Source organism: Lutra lutra, chromosome 2 (assembly GCF_902655055.1).
Source record: "Lutra lutra chromosome 2, mLutLut1.2, whole genome shotgun sequence".
Lineage (NCBI taxonomy): Eukaryota > Metazoa > Chordata > Mammalia > Carnivora > Mustelidae > Lutra > Lutra lutra.
This window is the reverse complement of record NC_062279.1, coordinates 123,799,050-123,820,532: the sequence shown is the minus strand read 5'-3', so window position 1 is coordinate 123,820,532 and position 21,483 is coordinate 123,799,050.

The window sequence follows — 21,483 nt, the reverse complement described above, 5'->3', positions numbered from 1 at the left end:
TTATAATCAAAACCACAGTATATCAGAATTCTCCCAGCAAAAGCAAAGAACAAGTATATTTGAATATAACATCTTAAATCCTGACCCATTTAAGAGGTAAAAATGTGTGGTTTCCTTCAACATGCATTTCTATTCTATTTTATGTATTAGCTATTTGTTTTCGCTTTTTAATGAAATCATTCATGCTTGTTGCCCTCATCAGTGGGGGTCTCAGATTTTTTGTTGTTGTCATTACTGCTATTGTTGTTAAATCTATTTGTTTTCCTTTATAAACACCTACCCTTTTAAAATTTATAATTCTTTCCCTTATGCAGAGACTAAATAAATGCTCATAAATCTTTAATTCTAGTTTCCTCTTTCTGTTTTTCCTTTTACTCTTTTGTCTTTATTATGTTGTATTGAGTGGCAGGGCAGGGAAAATAAATAATTTTGTTTCCTCTGAACCTAGGATGATGCCTGGAATTCAGGTAGTTTTCAACAAACGCCTATAAAATTTCAGCCCACAAAGGATGCCTAAAATTTAAAATAAAAATTTTAAAAAGCAATAATAAATTGGTTTAATGCTACAGTCTAAAACATTGTTTTCTAAAATGTGGTAAAGGTTGGTCCTCACAGATAAATCTAAGGGGCTCAGAAGACGATATTAAACTGTACAACAAATGAGAAAAAACAAAAATACCAAAACACTAGCATGGGTATTATAGCTTGACATTCACTTTCCAAATTCAAACCTTCCAGCCTACCTTTAGTATGCATTTCTAGTGGCCTTTTTTCAGACCTTTTCTCATCCATGGTTCTTCACACAGTGTTCCTCTATTTAAATGCATGCACATGGAATCTGTTAGCCAACACAACCATGGATGCATGTCCACACTGGTGTGCCAGGATCTAATTTGTGTGTATTGAGAAGCAACAATTATATCATTTGTAGCTGCAGCTAATTCCAAACCTCTGGATCACATTTACTTTGGTGTTTTGCTGAAGTTAATTATTCCACGTGGCCCCCTGTTTTTCTACCTTTTGATTGATGTGGCAGAAGTCACAGTGCCCACAGTGGGACATTTCTGTTTCTATCACCATCACAATAATTCGGAAAGTCACTCATTCCCTACATGTCTTTACTGAAACAGCTAAACTGCCTCAGAGTTCCTGCACTTGGATCTTAACTGAGTCCATCACAGGTAATAAAAGCTATTCCACTTTCATTTCTCTTTCAAGTGAAAGAGAAATTCTAAGGTATTGGAATGTTTACCTCCTATTTACATCTCATATCTTCCTTTTGAATAGAGTGGTCTAAGTGAATCGTCCTACAGAACAAGCATATCTAATTCAAGATTTGATTAATATGATATTGTTTGAACACAATACAGACTCTCTTTAATAAAGAAGGTTCAAGTCTCATGAATCAGAAGTAGTGAACACAATACACATTGGAAGAAAGAAAAAACTTGGAACTTGGAATACACTAGAAAACAAAGGAAAAATAATTCAGGAATATTTAAGCAATTTGATATTTTATAGGACTCAAAGCTCTTATTAAAAGAAAGGGTGCATTATCTGTACTATTTAGTTGGAATATTCCAGATGTCTCTGGTCTTTATAAACATATCACAACATCTTAATTCTTTGTTTATTTGAATTGCTCCTTAGTCATGTCTCTTTTTCATTCCATTCTTAATCACTGAGTCTGTGATTAAAAATGGCAAACATGTGTTTTGAGAAGAAACTAAGCTATGATTTTGGTTGTGGATAGTAATTTTGGAGTGGTAGAACATATTAACCCCTTCCTTTCCACTCTACCCATGAACTCATAACAAGAGGCAAGAAAACTGTAAGCACAAAGTAAACAAACGAGGCCTGGGAAATAAATTACTTCTCAGTTGTAATATTTACATATGGCTATACTAAAGAAATGTTTCTGGAGAAACAAACAAATAAAAAGTGACAGTTTAATATTTATAAAACAATGTTAAGCCAAAATAATATAGACAAACACAAATGAGATAGTATTGTAGTCAAGACTCTTAACTTTTGCACTTAAATAAAGTTGAATTTTAAGAATCTCACAATCATTGGATCTAATCCTGACTCTGCTTCCTACTCTCTACTGGGTCAAGTGTAAGTCATTTGAATATTCCACAGCTCATGTGGTCACTGTAAGTTACCATCTGCCAGAGTGTGAGATATACCTCAGTTTAATTAGAAAAAGTTCTAGATGATTAATCTTACCTATATTAGGGAAAAGTTGAAGATATAATTCTAATTTTTATGGAAAGGAAACAGTTCTATTAATTTAAAAACTGTAACATATGTACATATATAGATTTTTTAAATTTATAGTAAATTTCCATAAACTTGGAGCAAAATGAGAAAAATAAAAAAATACATTGAATTATTTATAGGTAAGTAAAATCTCATGGTAATATGGTTGTGAGAAAGGAAACACTAAATACTAAAGGAAATACAATTACTAAATATATTTGTTTTTAAAATGAATTTGAATGAATCTCAATGAAGTAGATTCAGACAGGACAACATGTTAATAAAAGTTAGTTGAAAGTAAACAATAACCATATAAAGTTGAACAGAAGACTACATATGACAAATATTTCAGAAAAAAACTAAAAGTTTTATTGTCTCCAAATAAAAAATACATTTGAAGAAATTCTAATATGCTAATACTTTTAGTAAAAGCAAATATGTCACTGAATATAACCAAAATACTACTCTATGATTATATCACCAGGTTCTTTTTATAATCTATGTAGTAATTTGAACAATATTTTATGAAACTGTTTTGTTGCTTTTTAGTCAGGAGATTGGTAGTAATGTTTATTTCAAGCATGTTAAGGGGATGGTCCAAACTCTTTCTGATCCCCAGTAGGTCTGTGACATGTTATTTGTTTCTTTTTTAAAGCATTTTCTTAAAAGAACACTATGATTTGAAATAAATATCTTTGCTTTGATAACTTGTAGTTCATCTTTTCCTCTTGGTGGTTGTATTATTGCCTTATTGGAGACTAAGGTTTGCAAATGGTAAATCTGTCTCTTTGTTTTTCATCCCTTTTTGATGATTATACTTATCATATAATTTCATAACTCAAGATATTAAATTGATGTTATTAAGAAGGATGAATGAGATGATCTAAGTGTCATGCTGATTTAATTGTTTATGTCTTTCATAATTTTGCCAGAGTTTATGGATACTTTTGTTTTCAATAATTCTGTATTATTAGTTTTGTGCTCAGTGAATTCTAATCCTTACAGTCCACCAGATATTTCTGAGAATTAGGTATTTTTTTTTTCTATCTGTATTGGAGGTACACTGTGATTTTCAGATTGATTGATTGATTTAATAGATGATGATGGAGAGACAGATCTTCCATGCTGGAAAACAGAATGAATGAGACAATACCCATAACGTAGATAGTGCATGCTGGTACCTAGGAAGAGTTTAATAAATGTTAGTTATTATTCCCATTATATGACAAAATTTGACAAGAGTGTTCATTTAGAGCAAATGAATAAAATCATCCACAGAAGTTGTATTCAGTCTTTAAAAAAGAGCATTTTAAAACTCAGTGTATTTTTTATCTGCTACTGTTTAATGATAGTACTCAAACTTAGTGGCTTCCTACAACACACATTTATTGCCTCACAGTTTCTCTGGGTCAGGATTCTGGGCACAGCTTAGCTTAGGGTGTGATAAAGCTGTGATCAAGGTGTCAGCCAAGTGGTGATCTCATTTGAGACTTGACTGCAAGAGGCCCGACTTTTTAACTTACAGTCTTGTTGGTAGAATTCAGTTCCTTGTAGTTTGCCAGAGTGTGGACCAGAGGTCATCCTTAGCTTCTTGCCATATCTCCTTTATGTGGTAGCTCACAATATGACAGCTTGCTTCAAATCCAGCAAGAGAATCTTCTAGGAAAATAAGTTACAGTATTTTATAATATATACACATAATCTAGTAAGCACATCGTGTCACTTTTGTCATATTTTATTAATTAGAAACAATTCAAAAGTCCCACCCACACTAAAAGGAAAAGTACTAGACAAAACAAGAACATCAGGGGGCATGGATAATGAGGGCCACCCTAGAGTCTACCTACAACATTCCGTAAGAACAAAAATCACAAAACAGTAGCTGTATTTCATTGTTTAAATTCACTAATATCTTTCTTGTTACCCTTTCATAATGAGAAATAGTTCTTTCTTATTAAAACATTTGAGGGGATAAAAGCTCTATTGTAAAAATTTTTTCGGTACTAAAGCATTGGAAAGAGTTAATATCTTGGTTTGCATGTCACTTTAGAGTTCACAATAAATTAATATTTATGAATATTATTATTTCAGACTAGAAAATGGAGGGCAGAAGTAATATCAATTTCAATATTGTAACACATTTAAGTTCCAAATAAAGACTTAATTACAGTATTTGCTGTTTATTTGATATATTCAGTATGTCCCCGCCCCGGCTTTGGACAATCTTTTAAATATTTTTGTTAATTAAGAGTAATTCATATAAAATGGAATGGTGGTAAGGGAGTGGGTGGAAACCAGGTTTGCTCTATGACCAGATAAGCTATAAGGAAGGACCATCAAGTGCCAAGAGCACTGTATTGAAGGCATCAAGATGAGGTGCAGCATAGGTCAACTGGAAAAATGGTTGATGAGGTTGAATGAAATTGGTGACACAGATCATTTACTTTCTTTGTTTGAAACATGTTTTGAACCATTTTCTGGAACTTGTCTACAAGTTCTGTGTGCAAATGATCTGGCAGTCAGCAAAATACTACAACAGGACATGAAAACCAGAACTTCACACACAGCTCCAAAAAATATAGCTGCCTTCTATTCTCAAAACTGCTTGCCTCCCAACTAAAACTGTATCTTCCACTCCAGCAGTAAACAGATGTCACACACACTTTTACAGACACTTGGATCTGAAATACTCTTTTCTTGCAGAGAAGTTACCTGGTATCTATGTGTAGCCATTCTATAGCCCTTCATTAGTGCAGTTTGGAGTAACATTCATATGGGCTTTACCAAGATAGTATATTTCAGTTTACACTGTTTATGTGGTAACTACCCAGATGGTGACCGTTCATGAAGGGGTTTGATATTTCTTTCATTGACAGCCAGTTGATCCTAACTTGGGTGATCTAGGTATGCAGAGAACATTTGTAAAACGCAAGTGGAACCATAAACGTAGTTGTTAAGTATTTATTAATCCATGGAGAATTGAAACAGCACAGTTCCTAAACCCAGAGGCTATAGCACTAGATGAAGAGATACTCAGCTTTCTGAATGTAAAATGTTTGACGACACTTCTATGTACACTGTTTATTTGTTTGATAAACCTAAATTAGAAGACCCTAGGCAAATTAGCTTTTCTCCATGGAAATCTTCTATATGTGATGAACTCACAGAGATGCTTCTGTCTCATAAAAAGAAGCCTGATGAACACCACAATAAATGTGATCATGTGAGAGTTCCACTCCAAACTCCAATGTATAAAGAACTTGTAAGTTGTCAGTCCTATGACTACAAGAAAAGGGAGAACAAACTGAAAATCATGACTTTTCTTGGACACATCAGAGACCAAGATTACCAGGAAACTTGCTGCTCTGAAAACTGGAGAGACATGCAAATCTGGAGAGTCACCTCTGCTCTGCTCACCTGGATCAGAAACTGCTGAAGCCGTAAACTGAGAAGGATGCTTAGATGGTAATTTTGAAGAATTGCTGGAGGCTGAAGGAGGGTAGTGTGAGAGTAAGAAGCTCAAGGGGGCTGCAGTCTTGGATGACCCCCACACTTTCACAGGTTTTATTTCCAGGAGCTTCACTAGGTTCTCACAGTGAACATAAAAGCTCTCTGACCTTGTGACTTTAGCTGAAAGAGGGGAAGAATAATCATTGTGAAATCTGCCTAGAGTATTCTTCATAACAAAGTCCTACTTTTCATGAGGAAAAGACTACCCAGAGCCTTATCCTGGATAAGGGAAGGGAATTTTTCCCACTCCAGCTATCTCTTGCCTTCCAGTTTAACTTAAGGTGGTGGGGGAAAAGCTAACTTCAGAAGCACCATCAAGGTCTTAGCTCAGAGTTACAGGCTCACTGAAAGACCAAGATTTAATCGTGACAGGATGGTTCTCGTGACCCACATCCTAGCCCCACACACGCTGGATTCTAGTGTAATGATAGCAGAATATAGTTGAAAGAGCTGCAAGCTGAGGCGCCAGGGTGGCTCAGTGGGTTAAGCCTCTGTCTTTGGCTCAGGTCATGATCTCAGGGTCCTGGGATGGAGCCTCGTGTCAGGCTCTCTGCTTAGCAGGGAGCCTGCTTCCCCCTCTGTCTCTGCCTGCCCCTCTGCCTACTTATCATCTCTCTCTCTCTCTCTGTCAGATAAATAAACAAAATTTAAAAAAGAAGAAGAAAGAAAAAGAAAAGAAAGAGCTGCAAACTGCAGACATACTCTGAGGAGGGAGTACCTAGGAAGCCCCAAGTGAAGGAGGGAGACAAAATTAATAACATGATACAAAATAATTTAAAGCCACTGGCACGTACAGCCACAGCAAACATTAATCACTGCTCAACTTCTACCCAGATTAGCATACATGTTCACCCCAAGACCTATTTACCTCAGTTCCTATTCCCTAATATACCATGACTCATGCTGAACAAAAAATTATAAGGATGCCAAAAAGCAAGAAAAAAAAAAAATTCAAAGAGACAAGCAAACACTAGTACCAGACTCAGATATGACACAAATTTTGGAATTATCAGAAAAACAATTTAAGATAACTATGAATTGCGTGTTAAGTGCTCCAACTGAAAACACTAGTCCATATTCAAGAAGAGATGTTAATGTGAGCAGACAGGTGGAAACTCTATGAAGGTTCCAAAGGAAATGCTAGAAATCAAAAACATAGTAACACAAATGAAGAATACCTTCTTCATTCTTTAAATCTCTCATCAGTATGGAAACACTAAGGAAGGATTCAGTGAGCTTTACTACAGGAAAATAGAACTTCCCAAACTGAAATGCAAAGAGTTGAAAGAAAGAAAGGAAGATAAAAAGAAAGAAAGAAAGAAAGAAAGAAAGAAAGAAAGAAAGAAAGAAAGAAAGAAAAAAGAGAAACTCCAAGAACTTGGGACATTTCAAAAATTAACATATATATATTAGGAATACCAGAAGAAGAAAGAGACACTATGGAGCATAAGAAATATTTGAAGTAATAATAGACAGAAAAGCTTCAAAATTAATAGCTGACACCAGACTACAGATCCAGGAATCTCAGAGAATAAGACAGGATAAATATAAAACAAACAAACAAATTAAAACTATACCCAAGCATATATTCACACTATAGAAAACCAAAGAAAAAGAAGCAAATCTTTAAAGAAGACAGAAGGGAGGGAGAGGAAATATTCTACCTACTAAACAAACAAAACAACAACAAAAAAGAATCACTATGAACGTCACATCAGAAATCATACAAACAAGAAGAGGAAAATGAAATACTCAAATTATTGAAAGAAAAAAAATGTCTAGAATTCTATATCCCATGAGATTACCCTTCAGAAGGATGTCCTTTCAAAGAACATAAAGACTTTCTGTGCCTTTGTCTCGTGTATGTACATACACACCACCCGTATCACAACCACAACTAAGGGAATTCACCTCAGAACCCTTGTCCTGAAGGAAATTTTAAAAGAAGTTCTTTAAGGAGAGGAAAATAATGTGAGTCTGAAACTCAGATCTAAATAAAGAAAAAGGTTGTGGGATGGATGAATGAATGAATGAATGAAAATAAAATATTCTATTTTTCTTACTTAATAGATCTAAAATATAGCTGTTTATAAGAATAGTAGTAACAAGGTATTTGGTGATTATAGCATATAGATAAGTGAAATGAGTGACAGAAATGGGAAGGGAAGGGAAGGATGGAAAAATTGTGAATACGCTTCATAGGATAAGCCATCTTACACATGATGTGGTATAGTAATATTTGGAAGTGACTTTGAATAATTTAAATATATATTTCAAACTCTCAGGAAAATTAAACCTTTTTTAAATAGCATAATTTATATGTCAAGAAAGGAGGGAAAACTCAAATTATATAATAAGCTTAATGGAATCCTAAGAAAGCAGAAAAAGACAGGGAAAAGTAAACAAAGAACAAATGTAATATTAAAAAGTTACATACAGGGTAGATACTACTCTAGCTCAATCAATAATCAATGTAAGTGATGGTGGTCTTAATGCACCAGTTAAGAGACATAGATTGTCAGAGTGAATGAAACTACATGTTGTCTACAGGAAACCCATTCTAAATATAAAAACTCAGCAAGGTTAAAATTACTGGATGGAGGAAAGTATACACAGTGTTAACAATGATTAAAAGAAAACTGGAATACATGTATCACTTTCAGAAAGAGCAGACTCCAGGACAAGGAAAATTATCAAGGATGATGAGGAGCACCGTGTACTAATAAAGGAATTAATTCTTCAAGAAGTTATCACAGTCTTTTTTTTTTTTTTTAAAGATTTATTTATTTGACAGACAGAAATCACAAGTAGGCAGAGAGGCAGGCAGAGAGAGAGGAGGAAGCGGGCCTCCTGCTGAGCAGAGAGCCCGATGTGGGGCTCGATCCCAGGACCCTGGGATCATGACCCGAGCCGAAGGCAGAGGCTTTAACCCACTGAGCCACCCAGGCGCCCCAGTTATCACAGTCTTAAACATGTGTGTACTTACCAACAAAGCATCAAAAGATGTGAAGCAACAAGTGATATAACTGAAAGGAATAACAGACAAACAAGTGCTATAGTTGGGGTCTTCAACACACCTCCCCCAGTGGTTGATAAATCTCAGAAGCATAAAAACACTAATGTTATAGTTTACCTGAAAACCACTAACAGTCAACATGATCAAATTGAACTTTACAGAATGCTCTATTTAATGATAGCTGAAAAACTTTCTCAAGCTCACATGGCATTTGTAAAAAATATACCATATTCTTGGTCATAAAAGACATCTTAACAAATTTATAAGAATAGAAATCATACGTCTTTCTCAGGTCACTATGAAATTAAACTAGAAATCAAAATAAAAAGATAGCTAGGAAATTATCAAATATTTGGAATTAAACAAGGTACTTTGAAGTAATACATGAGTCATAGAAGTGTCTCAAGGGAAATTTAAACTATTTTGACATGAATGTAAATGAAAATATAATATCAAAATATGTAGGATGTAATAAAATCAGTGCTTAGAAGAAAATTTATGTAGCATTATGTAACAAATAATGTAACATTAAATTCATGTACTAGAAAAGAATATATAATATCAGTGACCTAAATTTCCACCCTAAGAAGCTAGGGAAAGAATAGCAACTGAAGACTGAAGGAGGCAGAAGGAAATAATACAATATGACACAGAAATCAGTGAAACTGAAAAGAGACAAAATAGGGAATATCAGCATAACCAAAAGCTGGTTCTCTGAAAAAATTCATGAAATTGATAAACGTTCAACCAGTCTAAAAGAGAAAAAAGAGGACATAAATTATCAATATTAGAAATGAAATAGGAGTTATCACTACTGGTTCTGTGAGTGCCAAAAAGACAACGAAAGAATGCCAAATAATTTTCTGCCCATGATTTTATTTACTAGATAAAATGGACCAGCTCATTGAAAGATACCAATTATCAGAATTAATACAAAGAAATAAATAAATTGGCCTATATCTGTTAAAAAAAAAAAAAGGAATCAACAATGAATAACTTTCCACAAAAGAGAAACCCAGAGCCAGATGTTTTCACTGGTGAATTCTATCAAACATTTAAGGAAGAGATGATACTAATTCTATAAAGTACCTTCCAAAACTAGATGGAACACATTCTAGCACATTCAATGAGGACAGAATTACCTTAATAACCATGCAGTAAAGAGTTAACTCAACAGATGAAGATCACTCAAACCCTGCACATTCCGAAGAAAGGTTTGTCTTCAGAAGGGCCTGGTTGTTACCCAACCACTAGGAGATAACCTCCAAGAGCTTATAATATCCTTTCTGATGATAGTGATTTTGTATGCTCAAAGTCTAGGACCACACTATTTAAGTTTGATCAGTTTATGCTAACAATATGATTTACAGTGAGTTCCGGTTTTTGTGTGCCAGAAGTCATGGGTCATGCTGTATCAGACTGACATCTGGGGGCCTGGAGACTGAGTAACTAGGGTCAGTTATGCAGGTGTTTCATGCCTGCTTGACTTACCTCCCCAAAAAATCCTTGGACATTAAGGATCAAGTGAACTTCCCTGTTTGAACCTGGTTCCTGGTACCTGGTTGAACCTGGATCCCTGGATATTCTGGAGCCTTAGAAGTCTGTTAAAGATTCTGGCTTACTCGTTCCTAATGATAGCTGCCTTCTATGTCCATACATGGCCTATTTTTGGTGCATATACACATACACATGCAGAGCGTAAGGGTGAGAGAGAATGCTCTTACTCTTAAGGTACCAATTCTGTTGGATGAGATCCCAACCCTATTTAACCTTGATTACCTTCTAAAATCCTTATTTCAAAATAAAATCCCATTGGGGATTACAGCTTCAACATATGAATTGCGGGGGGGCAAAATTCAGTTCATAACATTCAGTCCCTTGTCTTCTAGAATTCAAGTCTTCAACACATGTAAACTACATTCATTCCATTTCAACAGCCCTGAAAGTCTTAGCTCATTCCCGCATCAACAGTAGAACCTAAACTCCAAAGTCTCATATCATCTAGTCTAAATATCATCTAAATCAGGCATGGCTGACTTGAGGTACAATTTATCCTGAGGCAAAATTCCTCTCCAAGTGTGAACCTGTGAAAGTAAACAAGTTACATGTTTTCAAATTACAACGATAGGATAGGCATAAGATAGACATCCTCATTCCAAAGGGAGAAATATGAGTTACCAAGCAACTCTAAAACCTAGCAGACACATTTTTTTTTTTACAAATTTCATTAGATCTTAAGAATTGAGAATAATCCTCTGTGGTTTGATGCTCTGTACTCTAGGCCAGCTGGGATGGCCGTATTATCTCATGGCTCTAAGAGAGAGAGGGTTCTGCCTCTGCAGCTATGCCAGGCCATCCTGCTCCCAAGGCACTGCTGGGTGGTCCCTTCCCCATGACTCCAGTTTATTCCATCCCCATGTTTCTACCAGGTAGTCCTACCTCTAAGTCTCATAAAGTGGTCCTGTTCTCAAGATTTCAGGTGAAGACCATCTGGCCTTTTGAAAACGAGATTTGTTTTCACCTTTGTCCATTCTTCAGTGCGTGCACATGGAGAGAGATCTCTTTCTTTCTTCCTCTACTGACAAGACCAAAAAGCCTATGGAATTAGAACCCACCTCAGTCTGTTAAGACTGCTATAACAAAAATACCATAGACTGGATGGCTCATAAGAAGAAATTCATTTCTCACAATCTGGAGGTTGGAAAGTTCCAGATCAAAATGCTGACAGATTTGATGTCTGATGAGAGCCTTTGTCATGGTTTGTAGACAATCACTTTTTGCTGTGTCCTCACATGGCAGAAATAAAAAGAGAGCTTCGTGGGGCCTCCTTTATAAGGACAAATTCTCCAAATTCTCCAAATAGGGATTAGGTTTCAAGATAGGAATTTTGGGGGGACATAAGTATTCAGTTTATAGTAGGACCTAACCCTTATGACCTCATTTAGCCTAATTACCTTCTGAAAGCCTTATTTCAAAATATAATCACATTGCAGATTAGGGCATCAACATATGAATTTTAGGAGAACCCTATTAAGTCCATTACAGATAGTCAGAAAGGGCTAGAGTTGAGTTATATCCCTTTTTCCTGGTCAGTTAGGCACTGAAAAAATTGCTGTGGTTAGGATCTGGTAAAATAGTTTATCTTGAGGGCAAGCTTTAATTCTGTTAAGAACAGAATGCTCTGGTGTATTTCAAAATTGGTTGCTTTTCCACGACCCCGGCTAAAGGTGAAGAGATTTTTCTCCAATATTTGCGTGAGAACCCGGTCAAGCCCTGAAGGTAAAATTCTTAAGTGGGTGGGGACCTCCCTATGACTGGGAATCCCTGGAGTTTTTAACTCTCAGACTTGTCCACACTGAGCCTCCAACAATTCCTCAATTAGAGTTTAGGTTTTTTTATCCTGGTACTGGTTCCCAGGTAAGTTTCTGCTCAGGTAAGTTATGATTCTCTGTATCTGCAAGCCCTTCTGTCTTTCCATTTTTGAGGGCAATAATTTGCCCTGTGACCTCACTTCTGATGGATCCAAGAGGAATTGTTGATTTTGCAGTTTGTTCAGCTTTTTGTTTGTTAAGACAAAGTGGTGACTTCCAAGCTCCTTACATGCTTGGACTAGAAACCAGAAGTCTCAAGTCGTTGACCATTAAAGAGACAAGACCATTTTTCTTTGGGATTTTTCTGATTTGTTTGTTGTCATGTTGTTGATATTTATTTCTCTATCCTTTTATTTTACCTCTACTGGAAAAGAGATTAAAGGTTCCATTATTTTCAGACTGTTTCATCATAATGCATCACAATAGGGGGCACATAATATCAGATATTTCTTGGTATTAGTGATGCTAAATTTGATAAGTTAAGGTGTTGACTACCAGATTCATCCATTATAAAAGTTAATTATAAAAAATGTTAATTATCCTTTTGAATTAGCATGCAATCTTTAAAGTAATATTTTGGAACTACTTCAGCATCCATAGATGATCCTTGCCTGAATTGACTATTTCACTGGGTGTCACTAAAAGTGATTTTTCTAAATCTATTGCTCTTTTCACATTTATTATTGAGAATACTTCTAGAATAAAATCTTTCCTTCACCAACTTGAGATGTACTACATTTTCTCCAAAAGTCAGAGTAAGTGCTAGTACTTAATCATTAATTAAGAATTTTTATATTAAAGTATTATAATAGTCCCTCTAGGTGGTGGAAAAATAGATTTCTCTTCTCTTCCCTCCTTTCCCCCACCCCTTTCAATTCCCCTCTGTCTACAAGTATCATTATGAACATATGCATTTAATTAGTAGAGTATTTTATAATTAAATACACTTACTATTATTTTCTTTGCTTAAAATGTCCCAAATTTGGGCAGTGGGAGCCCATTAAACTGGTTTCTTTGTCCTTTTGACATTCTTCCTTTGGTGCTTCCTTAGTTTCTGGTACTTCCAAGATGTCAAGTCTCACTTTATACTTTCCCCCCTGATACCCTAATCTGCCATTTCCCCATGGGACTCAGGCTCCCTTTAATGTGAAATATATTTAGAAATAAAGGTTTCTGTGTACATGTGCTCATTGCTTCTGGATGTTACTGTCTCCAGGCTCTTTCCATGGACAGGTTCAGAATCTGTATTTTGTTCTATTATTTTTTAAAGATTTTATTATTTATTTGAGATAGAACGAGAGTGAGAGAGCACCAGCAGGGGAACAGCAGGTAGAGAGAGAAGCAGGCTCTCTACTGAGCAGGGAGACTGATGGGACCATGCTCTGAACTGAAGGCAGCTGCTTAACCTACTGAGCCACTCAGGTACTCCTAGAATCTGTATATTAAAAAATAAAATGAATTAAAATTTTCCTCAAAAACATAGAACTTGGGCACCTGAGTGGCTCAGTGGCTTAAGCCTCTGCCTTTGGCTCAGGCTATGATCTCAGAGTCCTGGGATCAAACCCCACAAAGGGCTCTCTGCTCAGCAGGGAGCCTGCTCCCCCCCCATCCCCACCTACCTCTCTGCCTACTTGTGATCTCTCTCTCTCTCTCTGTGTCAAATAAATAAATAAAATCTTAAAAAAAAACCATAGAACTTTGTTTGTAAGCAAAAATAGGAAACTATATATATAACATCAAATTTTAAATAAAATTTTTAGTAAATTTAAGTTAATATTAAATAGTTCATTTTTGGACATTACCTTCGATCTTACAGAATTTTCATTCTGCTATTACCCTCCACAGAAGTGAATAAGTGCTAGAATTATTGTATTCAACTTTGGCTTGCTGAATATGCTTTTCTTAATTTTTAATGGAAATTTTAAAAAGGTACACAAAAATATAGATATTACCTGTCACTCGGCTGAAAAAAATCATCAGCATTTTCCTAATCTTGTCTATCTCTTCAAAAAAATTCTTTCAAGTTTTGTCAGGTAGAAATGTCAGCTATATCATTTCATTCACAAGATTCAACACATTTACCCCTCTAATCTCTAACTCTTAAAGGCTATTGAGTTTTACATATCCAGGTTGTCATTATCACATTCAACAAAATTAAAAATAATCGTTAGTATCTTCAGATTCCCAATACCCAATGACCCAATACTATTTCTGTACTCACTTTATGCTACACAGTATACTGATCACTTCACGTAGATCATGCCATTTAATCCTTACATAAGATTATAGAATATTGATACTCATTTTATAGATGAGAATACCAAAAGAGTAATCCCAGGACCCCAAGATCATGACCTGAGCCGAAGGTAGAGGTCCAACCCACTGAGCCACCCAGGCACCCCTAAAATCCATATTCTTATTAATTCTGCTGTATTCTTGGAGCTACTTATCTCCAACTGTGTAGTTCTTAAAGGCAAAAGCCACCTAGCAATATTTATTGAGTAAATATTCAATAAATATTATTTGGATGAATATTCACTGGTATAGGCCAGGACAAAGTAGTTTTTCATGATATTGCTAAATGTTTCTGAAAATAAATATCAGAGAAAAAAGGAATATTAGAGTTTATGATGTTCAATTCTGTGCTTTCCACAACACTGTACATGGATCATCTTTATCAAAATTACCTGGAATTCTTTGTTAAAATACATATTTCTAGGGGCACCTGGGTGTGGGTTAAGCCTCTGCCTTCAGCTCAGGTCATGATCTCAGGATTCTGGGATCGAGCCCCACATCAGGCTCTCTGCTCATCAGGGAGCCTGCTTCCCAATCTCTCTGCCTGCCTCTCTGCCTACTTGTGATCTCTCTTTCTCTCAATCTGTGTGTCAAATAAATAAATAAAATTAAAAAAAATACATATTTCTGTATCTGATGGAAACAGGAACTCAGAAGTAGAAACCCAAATCTTCACCTTTAAGAAATGCACATAAAAGATGGAGAACCACAGAGCCTACAGTCAAAAAGGATCCACAGAGTGGTAGCACTGGCAAGTAGGAGTTTTATTAGAAAACAATCTTGGAGCAACTACCTGAGTACCAGAACTTACTGAATCAAAACTACATTTTTACATGATGCCAAGTACATTCAATTGTGAGAAAAACTTTGAGAAGTACTTTGAAATATATTGGTCTATATAATTCTTAATGACAGTCCAGTCTTTTAGTGTTGAATTTCTTAAAACAATTGACAAAGTGACTAGTAAAGCAAAAAAACCACATGTTAAGCCAATGTATGCACTATTCATTTCTTTGATACAATTACCTTGTCTCCCCACAACCCCAACCACCCCAAATTAGATAATTTGTTATCATTTTTTTATTAATTTATAATGGATTATTAGCCCCAGGGGTACAGGTTTGTGAATCTCCAGGTTTACACACTTCACAGCACTCATCATAGCACATACCTTCCCCAATGTCCATAACCCCACCACCCTTTCCCTCCCACTCCCCAACCCTCAGTTTGTTTTGTGAGATTAAGAGTCTCCCTCCTGATCCCATCTTGTTTCATTTATTCTTTTCCTACCCCCCAAACCAAATGAGATTCTTTTAACTTTCTAATTCTTTCTAGCTTAATGCCCTCCTCTCAGAGGCTTCTATAACTCACTCTTTCCTACCATTTAATCCTCCAGCAGGTCAGAAATCCCTTATATAATTACCATAATTAACATTGCCTTCCAATAGGCATTCACTATTAGAGTGTTTACTTAATATTCTTTAATGCACTTGTCACTACCTGAAGTTATTCTATTTGTTTACCTGTTGACCACCTGTTTGATCCACTAGACCATCAGCTTCATGTGGATGAAAACTGTAACATAATGAAGCTCTCTCCCTAGTACTTAGAACAATCAATACCATTGAAAGTAAATATTTAGCAAACGTGTATCATGTGAATAAGCACAAAGTATATCGTTACTAATTCTATCCTCCCCACCTGAATTGTGAGAAGCTTCTTTACCTGCAATGTAAGCAGCTTTCAAGATCACTTTCCTATGATGGTTGTAGACAGTTATAGAAAATTGTAGTATAAATTGAATACAAGGAAGGAGCAACAAAAATGGATTTTTTTTTTTACTACAGAAAATGAGGGAAATTGATGTCTCTGGTGTCAAATCAACTTTAATCCTGAGTATAGCAAATACTAAGAGCATTGTACATTAAGTTTTTAAGCATGGGCTTAAAAGTGTGGAAGATCAAGTCAGAACAGCAAGTCTTAGATTTGGTAATTTTTTTGGTGTGACTTATAAAAACAAAGTATGCAAATTTCTCAGAAAAGAAAGAGAAGAGAAAAAGGAAAAGCTTTAGGTAAAGTACATTATCTTTTCCTTGACTGATCCTTTACCTTAATTGTTCAACAATTAAAATAATGTTTACAGTGAAAAGTAAAACATATATAATTAGATCTTATAGAAATAGAATCTTTCAATGATGTCATTCTATGAAATGTGGGGGACCATTGTGGTTCATGGTGTAGATAATTCTGAGGATAAGAAATAGGCAACCACACCTTACAAGATTTGTTTTGCGGGTCCAAGACATAAATCTTAACAATTAGTAATAATCCTTAATTAATGTAGATTGCTGTAGATTGCTCTTAATTGTATTATTGATACTATTTTAAATAGTGAAAATGATTTCTTATTTTAGTAGGAAGTTCACAACACAAACACAATATATGTATTTGTTGATACCAAGTTCATATGATAAATGGGTGTTATTTTCTTTTGGTTTTGTTTTGGTTTGACATAATGTGAAAAAAAAACAACAACTTTGAAATCCTTAGATACTAACTCTTAAAAAGATGATAATATTTGTCCTTCCACTATTCATACTATACTATACTAAAACTAGTACTACTATTAGTTTATGTCAACCTAGTAAAATGAATCTTAGATATTTTGGTTATTTGACAAATATAATTAATATACTAAAAAAATGCCTAGAAACTTAAAGTCATTGGGGGAAAAAAGGTTAGGCCCCTCTATACCTAGTTTCAGTGTGAGGCAGAAGTGGGTTAAAATCCAATTCTGACATGTAGTGGTCATGTGATGCTACAGATCACAGATGCTACAGTTCTTTGACATTAGAGACCCATTTGGAATCTAAAGATCCCTGCCCAGGGCTTGTGTCAGTCAGTACTCAATGACGGATGAAGGAAACAGTACATGCAAGCCATAGACAAGGTATATGTATCTACCTCAAAAGCAGGTAGTAAGAGATAAATAGTGCTTTACACAGTAATAATGTTCCCACAAACAGGCTCTCTACGCTGATTAAATTAACACCCTGCGGTCTTCCCTCCCAGACAGATCTAAATGCTTAAAAAAAAGAACATCTTGGGCACCTGGGTGGCTCAGTGGGTTAAGCCTCTGCCTTCGGCTCAGGTCATGATCCCAGGATCCTGGGATCGAGTCCCGCATCGGGCTCTCTGCTCAGCGGAGAACCTGCTTCCTCCTCTATCTCTCTCTCTGCCTGCCTCTCTGCCTACTTGTGATCTCTCTCTGTGAAATAAATAAATAAAAATCTTAAAAAAAAAAAAAAAAAAAAAAAAAAAAGAACGTCTAACAATGTTGTTTTTCAAAGTAGCCACATGGTGGCAGACTTCAACCGAAAAGGGACGACATTTCTATAAAAGCCATTTGCAATATCATCTTTTTCTTTAGATTTGTAAAAGCCGAAAGTTTTTAAAATTAAACCCAGAACAGACGCTATATCTTTACTCATCTTTATAGTTCAAAATGTAAAAAGAGAATTTCAAGTATTAAGGAGAATTCTGTTTTGGTATCAGATTGGGTGTGGCAGAGGGCTCTTCCGTGTGTTCCAGAGGTTGCTCAGGAGGGTAGAAGATACTCATTTCCTTTCACTGGATAGTTTTTCTCCGCCAAATCTCTTTTTTTTTTTTTTTTTTAAACAAAGTGGAGACAGGTTCTGCCTAACAGAAAAAAATCAATTGTATTATAAGTGTTTAAGAACATGATTATTAAAATCAAAATCACAAAAATTAGTAGGTTCTTATTCTGGCTTTACTCTTTACATTCTTGAGTGACCTCAGGCAAGTTCGTTAATGTTTCTTGCCTCGGTTCTCTTATTTGTAAAATGAGAATAAAACCATAAGAGAGTCTTACTCTCACAAAATAAACTGAGGGTTGAGGGGCGTGGGTGGGTAGAGATAGGGTGATTGGGTTATGGACATTGGGGAGGGTATGTGTTATGGTGAGTGCTGTGAAGTGTGTAAGCCTGATGATTCACAGACCTATACCCCTGGGGCATATAATACATTACATGTTAATTTAAAAAAATAAAAACAAAAGCAAACAAAAAGAACCGGAGCAGTTGCCTCAAAGGTTTGTTGTGGGAATTGAATATACACGCAGAGCACTTAGTAAAGACTTGCATAAAGCAAACACACAATGCATGCTGTTATTATCATTAATATTAGTTATCATTAACGAAAGGATGGGAAGAAATGAAGGAAGGGCTATTAGACTTATCACAGATATCTGAAAATTAGGAAAATGTCACAGAAAACAGTTGATGTACAGAATTTTGGAACAGCTCAGTGTCTGGAAAGCTCCCACCAGCACATTTTCCCTTTTCCTTCCCAAGTTATCATTCTGCTCTTTTGTTCCTCATTCATACCCATCCCATGTAGCCATGACTCCCTTCATGGACACACAGACACACATGTATGCACACAACAGCTGAAAAAAGGAATAATATAGGGCATTGCATCTGGAAATATCAAAGAATAAGAATACTATGGTGAGAATTTAAAAACAAAGACAGTTGTCCAATAGAGATACTGAATCATGTGTCTAAGCTATAAATAAAAGAAGGTTGAAAAAAAAATGCCACTATAGCAAATCTTCTCTTTTCTCAACTTCTACTCAGTGTTCTCAGCGTAGAGAGATGGAAAGGAATACATCAGTGTGGAACTTAGAATTTTCTATCTTTCTCAGAATTCACTATAATTGGTAAAAGAAGATAGTTGTTGGGGCCCAGAAGTTATGGGAAGAAAAGCCACAAAAAGAATGGCCATTAAGGAACAGAGATGGCCAGTTGAAATTATACATTTGTTCCATTTTTCTTATCCCACCTGAGATGGACTCTAAGAATTTAAATTAGAATGGCCTTTTTATTATCATAGAGAGAGTTAAATATAAACACACTGTTAATTTCTTCCTTCTTTCATTCATTTACTTATCCATCTATTCATACAAAAAGCATTCATGAGACCCTGTTGTGACTTAGAAGCCAGGGGTTTCTCTGAGTCTATGTCTGTGTGTGCAGTTTGAGCAAACATGGATGTGATGGTTTAGTGATGGATCCAAACACGGATGTGATGGTTTAGCTACTGGAAAAGCTGGGAGAACGGAAAACTGAAATAGGATGAAAGTTAATTGAACACATTGCATATGGTAATTACTAAACAATATGACAAGGAACAGAAATTCCTATTATTTGAAACAATTATATAAAATAATAAAAAGGATTAGCTATAGTTGAAAATTCATAAATTGATTACGTGGCACAGGATGAATTAAGTTGCATTTATAAGGAGGGTAACACTTTCTCCATGGTACAAGCATTTCATGAATGACCACGAAAAACTAGAAAAAAATTGTCTAGAGTATATAACATTTACTTTCTTTCCCTTAACTCATTTTACTAAAAACTCACTATTATCTATTTTAAAAAAAAAATTGTCTCCTTTTTATTAAACGTTTCTTCAAAAGCTCAATTCACATATGATTGTGTATCACAATGTATTATAATAGTCCACCACTAGTCTAGATTTTACCTTTTACTCAAAGTAATTTGAAAATTACTCCAAGTAATTTTCCTAATCGTTTTTCCTTCATGTCATATGTATAAAACAGTCCTCTCTCTCTCCTATTACACATCACTGCCCCCACCAAAATATACAATATGCTCATTGTCTTACATGGAAATTGTTACAGTACAGTATATATAGAATATATACTCATTGTCTTATATGGAAATTAATACAGTAGACTAAGTTCCAAAGTGAAATTACAATGTTAGGGTTTCTATTAATTTTAATCTTCTCTACAATCTTATTGAAGATATATATTATTTGCATTTTATATGCTAGTATGGTTTTAAAAGTACTAGAAAAGCAGCTATAAGAAAAGTAAATTAGGATATTAGTTGTCACTGAAAGTTCTGGTCTCTGAAGAGAGCTAGCAGAAAACAATTTCACTTTTTTTCATATCTACTGCCTCCTTGGACCCCATCTACAGTCTACTTTCTCTCCAGTCATTTGAATAAAATCTTGAGGAGTTGGAGTGTTTCGGGTATTTTCAAAAACAGTTCAATTTAGTATAAAATCTTCGGACTATCTGCCAATTTAAAGCATTTCTTACTGCCCTACCTTGGGTCTGCCTCAAATATATACATTGGCCATGTGCTGAGAAGGTAGTGGTTGACAATTTCTCTTTGCTTCATGCTATTCTATTTGTGCTGTTCTATCTCCAGGTTTGGAGAATAGGGAGGAGGAGTAGCAGTGAAGGACAGAAGTCTTTTTCTTCTTAGGGTCCTGGTGACTCAGTCAGTTAAGTGTCCAACTTGGGACTTCGGCTCAGGTTATGATCTCCTGGCTTATGGGATTGAGTCCCACATCTAGCTCTGCTTAGTCAAGAGCCTGCTTGAGATTTTCTCCCTCTGCCCCTCCCCAACACGTGATCTCTCTCTCTCAAATAAATAAATCTTTTTTAAAAAAGAAGTCTTCGTCTTTTTTAAAAAAGAAGTCATCTTCTTTTCTTTCCTTTCTTTCTTTCTTTCTTCCTTTCTCTCTCTCTCTCTCTCTCTCTCTCTTTCTTTCTTTCTTTCCTTCCTTCCTTCTTTCTTTCCTTTCTTATGTCTTCTTAAGTGGCAGAATTGCAATCAGAGGGGACAGATGTCCATAGCTCCCTCTCAGGTCTCCTTAGAGACTCTGTGCTGTGGTCCTCCAGCTGAAGTTCTCTGTGGGTGCTGCCTTTATCAGCTGCTCGCTTACAACCCCCCATTCCATTATCACACTTAATGTCCATACCCTCTCTGCTGAAGTCATCTTCCTCTTCTCAGGAAAACTTTTTGAATGCATCCTATTTGAGCATACTTGCTTTCACCCAGATGTCCACAAATGACACATGACCATCACACCTCTTGTTCTCTGTCAGGGAATGTATAGATCAATCCCAGAGGGACTTCTCCTGAAATGCTCACTCTATAAATAACCCTTTAATTTCAGACTTTCTAG